Source organism: Vipera berus (assembly GCF_964194415.1).
Source record: "Vipera berus genome assembly, chromosome: 1".
In the NCBI taxonomy this organism is placed as follows: domain Eukaryota; kingdom Metazoa; phylum Chordata; class Lepidosauria; order Squamata; family Viperidae; genus Vipera; species Vipera berus.
The window spans coordinates 14,585,919-14,598,886 of NC_138202.1; the positions used below are offsets into that span (position 1 = coordinate 14,585,919).

Sequence of the window (12,968 nt, forward strand, 5' to 3'; positions counted from 1 at the left end):
CTTTTCCTAAGAAGTGTTGGTGGGAAGATATACTCTGCACATGATCAGTGGCACTCATTTCTTCAGGCCATGGGAGGAGGGAAGGCTGCTTTTTAACATGAGAAGACCGTGGGAGTATGTGAAGTCGAATAAAGTTCTCCGGCATTCCTTGCCTATTGAAATTGTCAAATTAAATTCCTTTAGATATATATGGCATGTATGGCAGGAAAGGAAGATTGTTGTAGAACCTCATTAAGATCAGAAATAGGAAGACGGGCGACCCTGAACTTGTTCCATTGAGTTCAGCCCATGAATTTCAACTAACAGCAGCCCAGACAGATGGGAATTCCTCTCCCCATCATGTGCTTGCCAAGATTGGTTTTTTATTGGACAGGTTAGCTTGAGGTCCTTTGACACCCCAAACAGATAATTTATCCTTGAGCAAGGAGTGTTTCTGATGGATCTACAAGAGGCCTGTATGCTGACCTGGCTTACCGGGATCCCACAGCACCGTATCCTGGATAACAACCCCGGATTCCTAGTTCCACAGAACAAGAGATGTCCAAACAAACCAGCCATATTACACTATAGCAGGGGTAGGCAACCTTGGCTCTTTTATGACTCGTGGACTTCAACTCCCAGAATTCCTGAGTCAGCTATGCTGACTCAGGAATTCTGGGAGTTGAAGTCCACGAGTCATAAAAGAGCCGAGGTTGCCTACCCCTGCACTATAGCTTTACCCGGTGTCCTACTTTCCTTAAACTTAGCAACAGCTGTTTTCACACTAAACCACAGATTAGCCAAACTCATTTCAGCCTAGCCTAGCACATTCTGTGACCAACCACCAAGTCTATGGTTGCTTGGTTTAATGGTCATCTCAACCCAGACCATGGCCAGAATGTGGTCTTCCTAGTGACACTTTAACTATAACTGGGTGTGGGATGGCTTAACCAGTATTTAGTTGGTCATCTGAACAAGAGCTACTGCCTGTCTTATGGTTTAGAGAAGCTCCATGAAGTGCACGAACAAGAGGTCGAAAGACCAAGTTGTACAAAAACACTTTGCTACTCCTGCTTTATTTCCTGCACGGGGGCGGGAGGAAGAGTAGGAAGGGTAGGACAAATTTAACATGCCCTAGATACCTGCAAAGTGCCTCCAACCCAATCATTGTCACAAATCTGTTCAAAGTTATAATGGCCATAAAAAAAATAACTTATGACCAATCCTCCCACTTAGAACTGTTGCAACAACCCAGTCACATGATAGAAATTTGGCAATTGACATGTATTTATACCATCCCAGGGTCATGTGATTGCTGTTTGTGATCTTTCTAGCCGGCTTCCAACCAGCAAAGCCGATGGGGGAAGCCAGACTCACTTTAATTCAGGGGTCTTCAAACTTGGCCCTTTTATGACTTGTGGACTTCAACTCCCAGAATTCCTCAGCCAGAAACGCTGGCTGAGGAATTCTGGGAGTTGAAGTCCACAAGTCATAAAAGGGCCAAGTTTGAAGAAGACCCCTGAATTAATTTAATCACTGCAGTGATCTGCTTAATAACCGTGGCAAAAAAAAGATTGTAAAATCAGTCATGAGTCACTTAACCACCACTTGCTTAGCAATGGAAATTCTGATGGCAATTGTGGTTGTAAGTCGAGGACTACCTGCAGTATGGTCTACCAACACTCCTACCCCCACCCACCCCCAGTCACGGTTAACTTCTCACTGCAAAAGCTCCTGGGATATCAAGCAGCCTGGAAGAAAGAAAGATACCAGGATGTGCAGTGGCCTCTGTCATGCTCGGCTGTAGAAGTACGTACTTCACCCACAGCTAACGCTCATCCATGTTCAGTGTATTGTGCAAACAAGCTCACTGAATCAGGTCATCGATCTCTCCAAGCCAAGATTACCAACCTCGGAAACACTGCAGGGATGGGGTGGGAGGCGAAGTGACCCTTTGGAAACTCTCCAAGACGTTGGCCCAGAGAAGGTGGTTTCCAGGAATTCCCACCAGCCAAAACTCATTTGGGGAGTAGCCCCTATAGCAGGGCCCCAAGGGTTAATATTACAGCATACAGGTAGCCCTCAATTCACAACCCCAATTGAGCCCAAAATTTCTGTTGCTAAGGGAGACATTTGTTGTTTTGCCCCCTTTGCAAACTTTCTTGCCACGGTTGTTAAGTGAATCTCTGCAGCTGTTAAGTTAGTGGTACTGTTAAGTGGATCTGGCTCCCCCACTGACTTTGCTCGTCAGAAGGGCGCCAAAGGTGATCACATGATCCCGGGACACCGTGACCGTCATAAATAGGAGTCAAGTTGCCAAGTGTCTGAATTTTGATCACGGGACCGTGGGGATGCTGTGACAGTCATAAGCGTGAAAAGCAGTCGTAAGTCATTCTTTTCTCTGATCTTGTGACTTCAAATGGTTATTAAATGACTACTTATCTTTCTGAAAGTCAGGTTCCTCTGGTAGGAGCTGACCTTTTAAATCTGCTTTTGCCAAGAGATTTCTAGGAGAAAAGGGGTGCTCAGACCTTATGGGCAAGAGAAGCACTTTGCTGCCTATACAGGTAGTCCTTGGCTTACAACCATTCATTTAGCGACCATTCAAAATTATAACAGCACGGGCAAAAAGTGACTTGTAGCCAATCCTCACTCTTACGCCTGTTGCAATATCCCCACGGTCACACAATCAAAATTTGGATGCTTGGCAACTGGCATGTATTTGCGGCATCCCCGTGTCACATGATCACAATTTAGAACTATCTTTTGACAAGCAAAGTCCAAGGCAGAAAGCCAGATTCGCTTAATGACTGCCTATTCACGTAATGATTGTGATTTGTTTAACAGCCCTGCCAAAGAGGGTTGTAACATTGGCTATGACTTGCTCAACAACTGCTTTGCTTAACAATGGAAATTCAGGTCCCGACTATGGTGGTAAGTTGAAGGCCACCTGCACTATTGCTATTAAATCTGGGCTGCCAAAATCTGGGCATCCACAAGAGGGCAGTATTGAATGTGTTTTCTCCGTTTCTTTTCCCCTCTCGGGTGGTTGACCTCATTTTTGCTCAGAACCTACCACCCTAGTTGAATATGTTTAGAGGGCTGAAGGTCTTTGTATTTTAAACCTCCATAAGCCTATTTGAGGATTTACATAACAGCAGCTCTGTCTCAGATTTGGGGGGAAACCACTCTGTTACATTTCAACAATCCTGTTTTAGCCTAGCACAACATTGGAAAAGAGATACCTTTCCTACAATATCAGCATGGGAAATTAAAATTGGAAAATATCCTACAATGGGAAAACTGACAGTATATATCTACAACATGGAGTAGGGTTTTTAGGATTCTAATAGAAACCAACAACAATTACTAATGTTTGATGCAAAGTTCAAATACCTAAAGCAGTGTTTCTCAACCTTAACAACTTTAAGATGGGGGGAACTTCAACTCCCAGGCTATGAGCCAGCAGTGTGCAACAGCAACCACAAAAGCTAATGCAATCCTGGGTTGCATAAACAGAGGCATAGAATCAAGATCACACAAAGCAATAGTACCGCTTTATAAAACCCTAGTAAGACCACACCTGGAATACTGCAGCCAGTTTTGGTCACCATATCACAAAAAAGATGTTGAGAGTTTGGGAAAAACTGAGAGAAGAGCAGCTAAGATGATCAAAGGCCTGGAAACTAAAACATACGAAGAACGGCTACGGGACTTGGGTTTGGCTAGTCTAGAAAAAAGAAGAAATAGAGGAGACATGATAGCAGTGTTCCAGTATCTGAGGGGCTGCCACAAGGCAGAGAGGGTCAGGTTGTTCACCAAAGCACCAGAGGGAAGGACGAGAAACAATGGTTGGAAACTCATCAAGGAGAGAAGCCACCTGGAATTAAGGAGAAACTTCCTGACAGTGAAGACAATCAATCACTGCCTTGGTGGCGCAGTGGGCTAATGCCTCCTTAAGTAACACCAGCTGCCTGCAATTAGTGCAGGTTCGCATCCCACCAGGCTCAAGGTTGACTCAGCCTTCCATCCTTCCGAGGTAGGTAAAATGAGGACCCAGATTGTTGGGGGCAATTAAGCTGACTTTGTAATAATGCCGCTTGGGGGTGTGTGTGAAAGCCCTAATAAGCAGGCATATACATAGAATGATCATGGAGAAAGCTAGGGAGCTAGAATGATCATGGAGAAAGCTGGATCATGGAGAAAGCTAGGGAGTTCCAGAAAAACATCTACTTCTGCTTCATTGACTATGCTAAAGCCTTTGATTGTGTGGATCATAACAAACTGTGGCAAGTTCTTAAAGAGATGGGAGTACCAGACCATCTTATTTGTCTCTTGAGAAACCTATATGCGGGTCAAGAAGCAACAGTGAGAACTGGACACGGAACCACTGATTGGTTCAAAATTGGGAAAGGAGTCCGGCAAGGCTGTATACTGTCACCCTGCCTATTTAACTTATATGCAGAGCACATCATGAGAAAGGCAGGGCTAGATGAATCAAAAGTTGGAATTAAGATTGCTGGAAGAAATATCAACAACCTAAGATACGCAGATGATACCACTCTAATGGCAGAAAGTGAAGAAGAACTAAAGAGCCTCTTGTTGCGGGTGAAGAAGGAGAGTGCAAAACTTGGGTTGAAACTTAACATTAAGAAAACCAAGATCATGGCCTCTGGCCCTCTCAATTCCTGGCAAATAGATGGGGAAGAAATGGAGGTAGTGACAGATTTTGTTTTCCTGGGCTCCAAGATCACTGCAGATGGGGACTGTAGCCAAGAAATTAAAAGACACTTGCTCCTGGGGAGGAAAGCCATGGCAAATCTAGACAGCACACTAAAAAGCAGAGACATCACCCTGTCAACAAAAGTGCGTATAGTCAAGGCTATGGTCTTCCCAGTTGCAATGAATGGCAGTGAAAGCTGGACCATAAGAAAGGCTGAGCGCCAAAGAATTGAAGCCTTTGAGCTATGGTGCTGGAGAAGACTCCTGCGAGTCCCTTGGACTGCAAGGCGATCAAACCGGTCAGTCCTAGAGGAGATCAACCCTAACTGCTCTTTAGAAGGCCAGATCCTGAAGCTAAAACTCAAATACTTTGGCCACCTAATGAGAAGGAAGGACTCACTGGAGAAGAGCCTAATGCTGGGAAAGATTGAGGGCAATAGAAGAAGGGGACGACAGAGAATGAGGTGGTTGGATGGAGTCACTGAAGCAGTAGGCGTGAGCTTAGATGGACTCCAGAAGATGGTAGAGGACAGGAAGGCCTGGAGGAACATTGTCCATAGGGTCGCGATGGGTCAGACACGACTTCGCAACTAACAACAACAACAATACATAGAATGAAGGCTATTGCTAAGCACATTGATTTGTGCTTAGATTGTAAGCCGCCCTGAGTCTTCGGAGAAGGGCGGGATATAAATGGGATTAAAATAAAAAAAAACAATAAAAAAACCAGTGGAAAAGCTTACCCCAAGAAATTGTGGGCGCTCCATCACTGGAGATTTTTTAAGAAGAGACTATACTGTCTGAGATGGTATAGGTTCTCCTGCTTGAGCAGGGGGCTGGACTAGAAGACCTCCAAGGTCTCTTCCAGTTCTATTCTATTCTATTCTATTCTATTCTATTCTATTCTATTCTATTCTATTCTATTCTATTCTAATTAAGAATTCCTCAGCCAGTATGGCTGGCTGAGGAATTCTGGGAGTTGAAGTTTCCCCCATCTTAAAGTTGCTTGAGAAACCCTGATTTAAACCATGGTTGGTTAGTTGAGGACAGAAATGGAAAGGGAGGGAAAGACATATCATTGAAAGGTACCTTACTTTCCCCCCCCCCTTTTTCACTACTTCTTTTTAATTCAAATGTACTGGCAGCAGTTTATTTTTTTGCACCATCTAACTTTTTTTTCGAAGGGACGCGGTGGCTCAGTGGGTTAGGACGCTGAGCTTGTCGATCGGAAGGTTGGCAGTTTGGCGGGTCGAATCCCGAGTGCCGCGTAGCAGAGTGAGCGCCTGTTACTCGTCCCAGCTTCTGCCAACCTAGCAGTTCGAAAGCACGTAAAACTGCAAGTAGAAAAATAGGGACCACTACGGTGGGAAGGTAACAGCGTTCCGTGCGCCTTTGGCGTCTAGTCATGCTGGCCACATGACCACGGAGACGTCCTCGGACAAGCGCTGGCTCTTCGGCTTTGAAACGGAGATGAGCACCGGCCCCTAGAGTCGGAAACGACTAGCACGCATGTGCGGGGGAACCTTTACCTTTACCTTTTTTTCTTTTTAACCTTCTCTGTATTTTGGTATTTGCTTTTTCTTCTACTTTCTTTGTGTTTCAAGGTCTTCCAGTAAGCCGATGGATTTTAAAAAGGATCCTGTTAAGAAGGACTCTGGGAATAAATGGCCGTTGGCCCACCTATATGCCAGCTCTGTTTTAGGATTTTACAGATGAACACCAGGCCTCAACTGGGCCTAGAAACAAATCAGAAGCCAGAGGAATGGAGATAAGATCAGTGTAAAGCTCTTGCTGGAAATCCATCTGTCTGCCACACGTCATCTCAATGGCCGTTTCCAAGTAGTGTCATCTCTCATGGCGCTCGCTTGCTTGTTGTAACTTAATCTAGGCCTGGCCAAGACTTGAGTCACAAGGGCCTTATACATTTCTCAAAGAAGGAGGCACTAGTCCAGACTCGGCAAAGGCAAAAATCCTGCTGTCTTCCTCTTTAGAAGGGTGGGCCTTCAGAGAAGGCTTGCTGGCAAATATACAAGTTCTCCTGAGCTCTCCAGCAATGAACATATGCAGGTAGTCCTTAACTTATGACCGCAACTGAGCCCAAAATTTCTGCTGGTAACAAGACAGATGTTAAGGTGTTGTTTTTTTAATCCCATTTATATCCCGCCCTTCTCCAAAGACTCAGGGCGGCTTACAATTTGAGCACAAACCAATGTGCTTAGCAATAGCCTTCATTCTATGTATATGCCTGCTTATTAGGGCTTTCGGCCCCCCCAGCGGCATTATTACAAAGTCAGCTTAATTGCCCCCAACAATCTGGGTCCTCATTTTACCTACCTCGGAAGGATGGAAGGCTGAGTCAACCTTGAGCCTGGTGGGACTCGAACCTGCACTAATTGCAGGCAGCTGGTGTTACTTAAGGAGGCATTAGCCCACTGCTCCACCAAGGCTACAATGAGCTTTGCCCCATTTTACAACCTTTCTTGCCACAGTTGTTAAGGGAATCGCTGAAGTTGTGAAGTTAGTAACACAGTCGCTAAATGAATCTGGTTTCCCCCATTGACTTTGGTTATCAGAAGGTCGCAAAAGGGGATCACATGACCCCGGGATGCTGGAACTATCGTAAATACACGCCGGTTGCCAAGCGTCTGAATTTTGATCACAAGACCACAGGGATGCTACAACAATCTTAAGTGTGAAATGGTCATAAGTCACTTTTTTTAGTGCCATTGTAACTTTGGACAGTCACTGAAAGAATCGTTGTAAGTTGAGGACATCTCGGATGTCTTTGAGAAAAGCAGCTTTCTTTTCTCAACCCTCAACTTACAACCTAACAACAATCCAAGATACTACAACTGTCACTCCCTTTTCCATATGGGGGTCATGTTAGCTTCTACACAAGGCTCTCATTCATTCTTTGGGTATGTCAACACAAGTTAACTCAGGTGAGCTCAACCCAATTATAGGAATTAGACCACATACAGCATTGGGCCAACCCAACCATACGATGGCTCAGTGTGGTGGTCTGGTTCACATAAGATATTGTAGTTCCCACAACATGCTACAACAGATTTATTTATTTGCTTAATTTGATTGACTCCAAACCGACTCTGGGCAGCCACAAACAGACTGAGTCACAAGCAACCCATCCTCGTTTTAATCTAGACTAACATACTGCGGAAATCCCACCACTTTGTTATGGGTTAAACTAGGATTACTGTAAAGGTTGTCCTCATTTAGTGACTGCCTCATTTAGCGACTACTCCCAGTAACAATTGTGATGAAAAAGTAACTTTGCAACCAGTCTTCTCACTTACAACCTTCACGGGCCTGTAAAGTACAGGTTGTCCTCGACTTATAACAGTTCGTTTAGTGACCGTGCAGTTACCCTGGGACTGAAAAAAGTGACTTATGACCAATTTTCACACATGTCCACGGTACCATCTCCATGGCCATGTGATCAAAATCCAGACGCTTGGCAATTGACTCATGTATGAGGGTTGCAGTGTCCTGGGGTCACGTGATCCCCTTTTGTGAACTTTTGACAAGCAACGTCAATAGGGAAATCAGATTTACTTACTAACAGTTTGACTAATTTAACAACTATAGTGATTCACTTAACAACTGTGGCATGAAAGGTCGTAAAATGGGGCAAACTCAATAAATGTTTCTCTTAGCAACAGAAATTTTGGGCTCAATTGTGGTTGTAAGTTGAGGACTACCTGTAAAGGAAAGCTGAAGTAAGATTGAAGGCACTGTCGCAGTTTCACTTAACAACGGCTTAGCTTAATGACACAGTTGCTGGTCCCAATTGTGGTCACTAAACGAGGATTCCCCCTATACCTATAAGCTAACATAAGCATGCTGCTGTAGAAGAAACGCAACGATTTCTGCAAAAGGATTACTATCTCTGTTCTCTGAATATTAGAAATCCTGCCATCAATACAAACAATGCCAGCTCTATGGATCAATGGACTAACTCAAAAGGGAGCACATTCCTATGGTTTAATTTTAATTGGCCTTTTATTTTATAACCTGAAGGACTAGGTTAGGGATAAATTGTCATAGAGAAAATCTATCTATATGATTGCTAAGAGTCGACACTGACTTGTTGGGACGTAATCAATCGATCAATTATTTTATATTGTGTGTTCACAAATGCCCTTATGAGAATAGATTTTACAAGCACATGGATAGGACAGCATGACATTATGGAGACAATTGAGGATTTGCAATGAGCCCATTCAGTCTTATGGGTTAAAGATTCCTCACCCCTATTTTAGAATCATGAGGAGTAGAAACCCATTTTATTATCAAGAAAGCAGACACTGCTGAGTGGTAAAGCACCTACTTAACTGGCAGAAGACTTCAGGATTGATCCTTAGCAGTTTGAGGGACACTGGTACTTAATCATGACACAAACATGGTCTGGCACCATCTCTTCTTGGTGGATTTCTGTCACACTCACTGGAGGTTAAGAAGAGACTGGACAGCCATTGGTCTGAAATGGTATAGGGTTTCCTGCTTGAGCAGGGGGTTGGACTAGATGACCTCCAAGGTCCCTTACAACTCTGTTATTCTTATCCTTAACCCATGAGACTGAGACTTCGTCAAGTTTTCTTTCACTGCTTTGGCTTAAAGCAAGGTCTTCTCTTCTTCTGACATCACCCCTGGACAACCACAAAGTCAGAAGATCTATTAATTGCAGGGGTCTTCAAACTTGGCCCTTTTATGACTTGTGGACTTCAACTCCCAGAATTCCTCAGCCAGGCTGAGGGGGGGGGGCAGAAGCCGGAGTGATTGGAGGGGGATCTGCCAGAATGACAGACAACTTCAATTCAGCACCTGGTGCCAACTCAAGAATGGGGGCGGAGCCCTGCCGACTTTCATGTGAAAAGACTGCAAGAACAATAGTGGGAAGAACCCACCAGTAAACGCAAACAATCCTGAGCGACACAAGCCTGCTGACTGATTAATATGGAACCAGAGGCACTAGACAGGTAGTCCTTGACTTACAGCCCTTCATTTAGTTAACTGTTCAAAGTTACAAAGGCACTGAAAAAATTGACAAGACCAGGGCTTTTTTTCTCATAGAACGCTCAGAACGGAGTTCTGGCACCTTTTTTTGGATGGAACCTTGTAGGGTAGGCAAGGCGGGTTGTATGAGATGTGTGAGTTCCGGCACCTTTTTCTTTTACAAAAAAAGCACTGGACAAGACCATGTCTCACACAACGGTTACAGCATCCCCGTGGCCGTCTGATCAAAATTCAGACGCTTGGCAACTGACTCATATTTATGACTGCTCATATGATCCCCTCTTGCGACTTTCTGATAGGCCAGACATGTCAAACACAAGGCCCGGGGGCCGGATGCGACCCGCGAAGTGGTTTCATGCGGCCCCCGAAGCCATCCTGGAAACAGTGAGGGAACGGCCCCCACTGCCTTGGCCGTGGCCCAGAGACCCTCCTTCTGCCAGAGACCCTCAGATCTGTCCCACTCCTGCCCAGGCCCCCATAGGCACCCTTGATGCGAACGATGTAGAGCTGGCCATGCCCACCCAGTAGGCCATACGCGCTCTAGCCACGCCCACCCAGTAGGCCATGCCCACCCAGTAGGCCACGCCCACCCGCCCCCCTGAGGGCAACTGCAATGCTGATGTGACCCTCAATGAAATTGAGTTTGACACCCCTGTGATAGGCAAAACCAATAGGGAAGCCAGGTTTACACTTAGCAACTGTGGCAAGACAAGTTGTAAAATGGGACAAACTCACAACTGCCTTACGTAGCAATGAAAACTTTGGGCTCAGTTGTGGTCGCGGGTCGACGGTTACCTGTATTCCTTCAACCGTTTTGCCCTTGTCCCAGTGAGCAAGATATGTGCAGGCTTTCTGCATGAAGTATCTTTCCTAGCAGTTCTCCTTCAACTAAAAATACTTGAGAAGGAAATTCTGAATCTCTCTGGGCACAAAGCTAACTAAGACTTTTCTACTGAAGTCTTTCCTCGTTTCATAATTAGGGGTTTGAATTCTGCCCTCCTCTAGGAAGTTCACGAAGGTGAACTTAAAATACAGGAAAGTAAATATTTAGTAAATGTCCTTAGTAGGAGTCCTGAGAAGCACTCTATAAACTTGGGCACCAAGTTCAGGTACCAGCTACTGCAATGGGCAGGATCTCCAAAAGATTTTAGGAGATCTGTAATGAAATCACAGCTTGATGTGTTATTTTGAAAAAAAAAATATATGGGGGAAGGCTGAAGTTGCTGATCTCTATCAATACAGATAGTCCTCAACTTGTTGTTGTTGTTGTTAGTTGCGAAGTCGTGTCCGACCCATCGCGACCCTATGGACAATGTTCCTCCAGGCCTTCCTGTCCTCTACCATCTTCTGGAGTCCATTTAAGCTCACGCCTACTGCTTCAGTGACTCCATCCAGCCACCTCATTCTCTGTCGTCCCCTTCTTCTCTTGCCCTCAATCTTTCCCAGCATTAGGATCTTCTCCAGTGAGTCCTTCCTTCTCATTAGGTGGCCAAAGGATTTGAGTTTTAGCTTCAGGATCTGGCCTTCTAAAGAGCAGTCAGGGTTGATCTCCTCTAGGACTGACTGGTTTGATCGCCTTGCAGTCCAAGGGACTCGCAGGAGTCTTCTCCAGCACCATAGTTCAAAGGCCTCGATTCTTTGGCGCTCAGCCTTTCTTATGGTCCAACTTTCACTACCATACATTGCAACTGGGAAGACCATAGCCTTGACTATACGCACTTTTGTTGACAGGGTGATGTCTCTGCTTTTTAGTGTGCTGTCTAGATTTGCCATGGCTTTCCTCCCAAGGAGCAAGCGTCTTTTAATTTCTTGGCTACAGTCCCCATCTGCAGTGATCTTGGAGCCCAGGAAAATAAAATCTGTCACTACCTCCATTTCTTCCCCATCTATTTGCCAGGAATTGAGAGGGCCGGATGCCATGATCTTGGTTTTCTTAATGTTTAGTTTCAACCCAAGTTTTGCACTCTCCTCAACTTACAACAGTTCATTTAGTGACCGTTCAAAGTTGCAATGGCACTGAAAAAAGTGACTTATGACCATTTTTCATAGTTACAGCCTTTGTAGCACACCCATGATCATGTGATCAAAATTCAGAGGCTTGGCAGCTGGTTCATACTTACAACCATTGTTGTGTCCCAAAGTCACGTGATCCCTTTTGCGACCTTTCGACAAGCAAAGTCAATGGGGAAACCTGATTCACTTTTAACAGCCAGGTTACTAACTTATCAACTGCAGTGATTCACTTAACAACTGTGGCAAAAAAGGTCATAAAACGGGGCAAAACTCACTTCACAAATGTCTCGCCTAACAACAGAAATTTTGGGTTCAGTTGTGGTCGTAAGTCAAGGACTAGCTGTACATCTTTATATTTCTAAAGATTTTTTTGGAATATGATGCCGCTACTTTCTTATATGACTCATGTGGTTTGTACTTTTCATGCTAACTGCATTCAGGAACAGGAAAAGGAGTGGTAAAAGGCAGAGTGAGGTGAAAGAGGCAATTCAATATTGATGCACTTTTACTGCACTGAACGCTTAAGTTATCTATTTGTGGTACAAAAGCATCAAGGCCTGTATGGATCCTTAACACCCTCTGCATAGGAGATTCTTTCATGGTGGATGTAAATGCATTAGGGCTGCGTGTTACTGATCCTTCCTGTAAAGCCATCAGTTTAGTCGGTGTAAAAAAATAAATAAATGGAAGTGACTGCAAAAGCTGAAGAAATGAAAAGTAGCTTAAGCGGCGTTAAAACTGCCTTGACAAATCTGGAATGATGGCCAAAAATAATAATTCAACTCCTCACTTTGTGATTGTTTTTAAAAAAGCATATAGCCAGAATATAAATTTTACAAATGAGTTCATTATTGGTAGTCCTCGACTTACAACAGTTTACTGAGTGAACGTTCAATGTTATAACAGCACAGAAAAAAGTAACTTATGAACAGTTTTCACATTTACGACCGTCGTACCATCCCCAGGGTCACGTGATCAAAATTCAGATGCTTGGCAACTGGTTCATATTTATGACGGTTGCCCCTTTCTTAGCATTATGGATTTCTCCAGAGTTAGATCTTCTCATAATATGTCCAGAGTAGGATGATACAAGTCTGATCATTTGGGCTTCAAATGAGAAGTCTGAGTTGAAGGGTTTTTTTAAAAAAATGTTCTGTATTGTGCTGATGTTGTTTTTAAGGTGTTGTTAGCTGCCCAAACTTGCATCTTCAAGATGGGCA

General features: G+C 44.4%; 1 protein-coding gene and 1 long non-coding RNA gene across 4 annotated transcripts in view; both read right to left on the bottom strand.

Annotated features, from left to right (window-relative positions):
* NFIC (nuclear factor I C) overlaps positions 1-12,968 on the bottom strand; it is a 172,579-nt gene that overhangs the window by 131,522 nt on the left and 28,089 nt on the right. The gene's annotated exons all lie outside the window — the stretch shown is intronic.
* On the bottom strand, positions 5,805-6,410 carry LOC308660292. Its single transcript, XR_014024695.1, has 2 exons — positions 6,237-6,410; positions 5,805-5,871 (listed from the first exon to the last, which is right to left on the bottom strand). It is a non-coding gene; the product is annotated as an uncharacterized lncRNA (long non-coding RNA).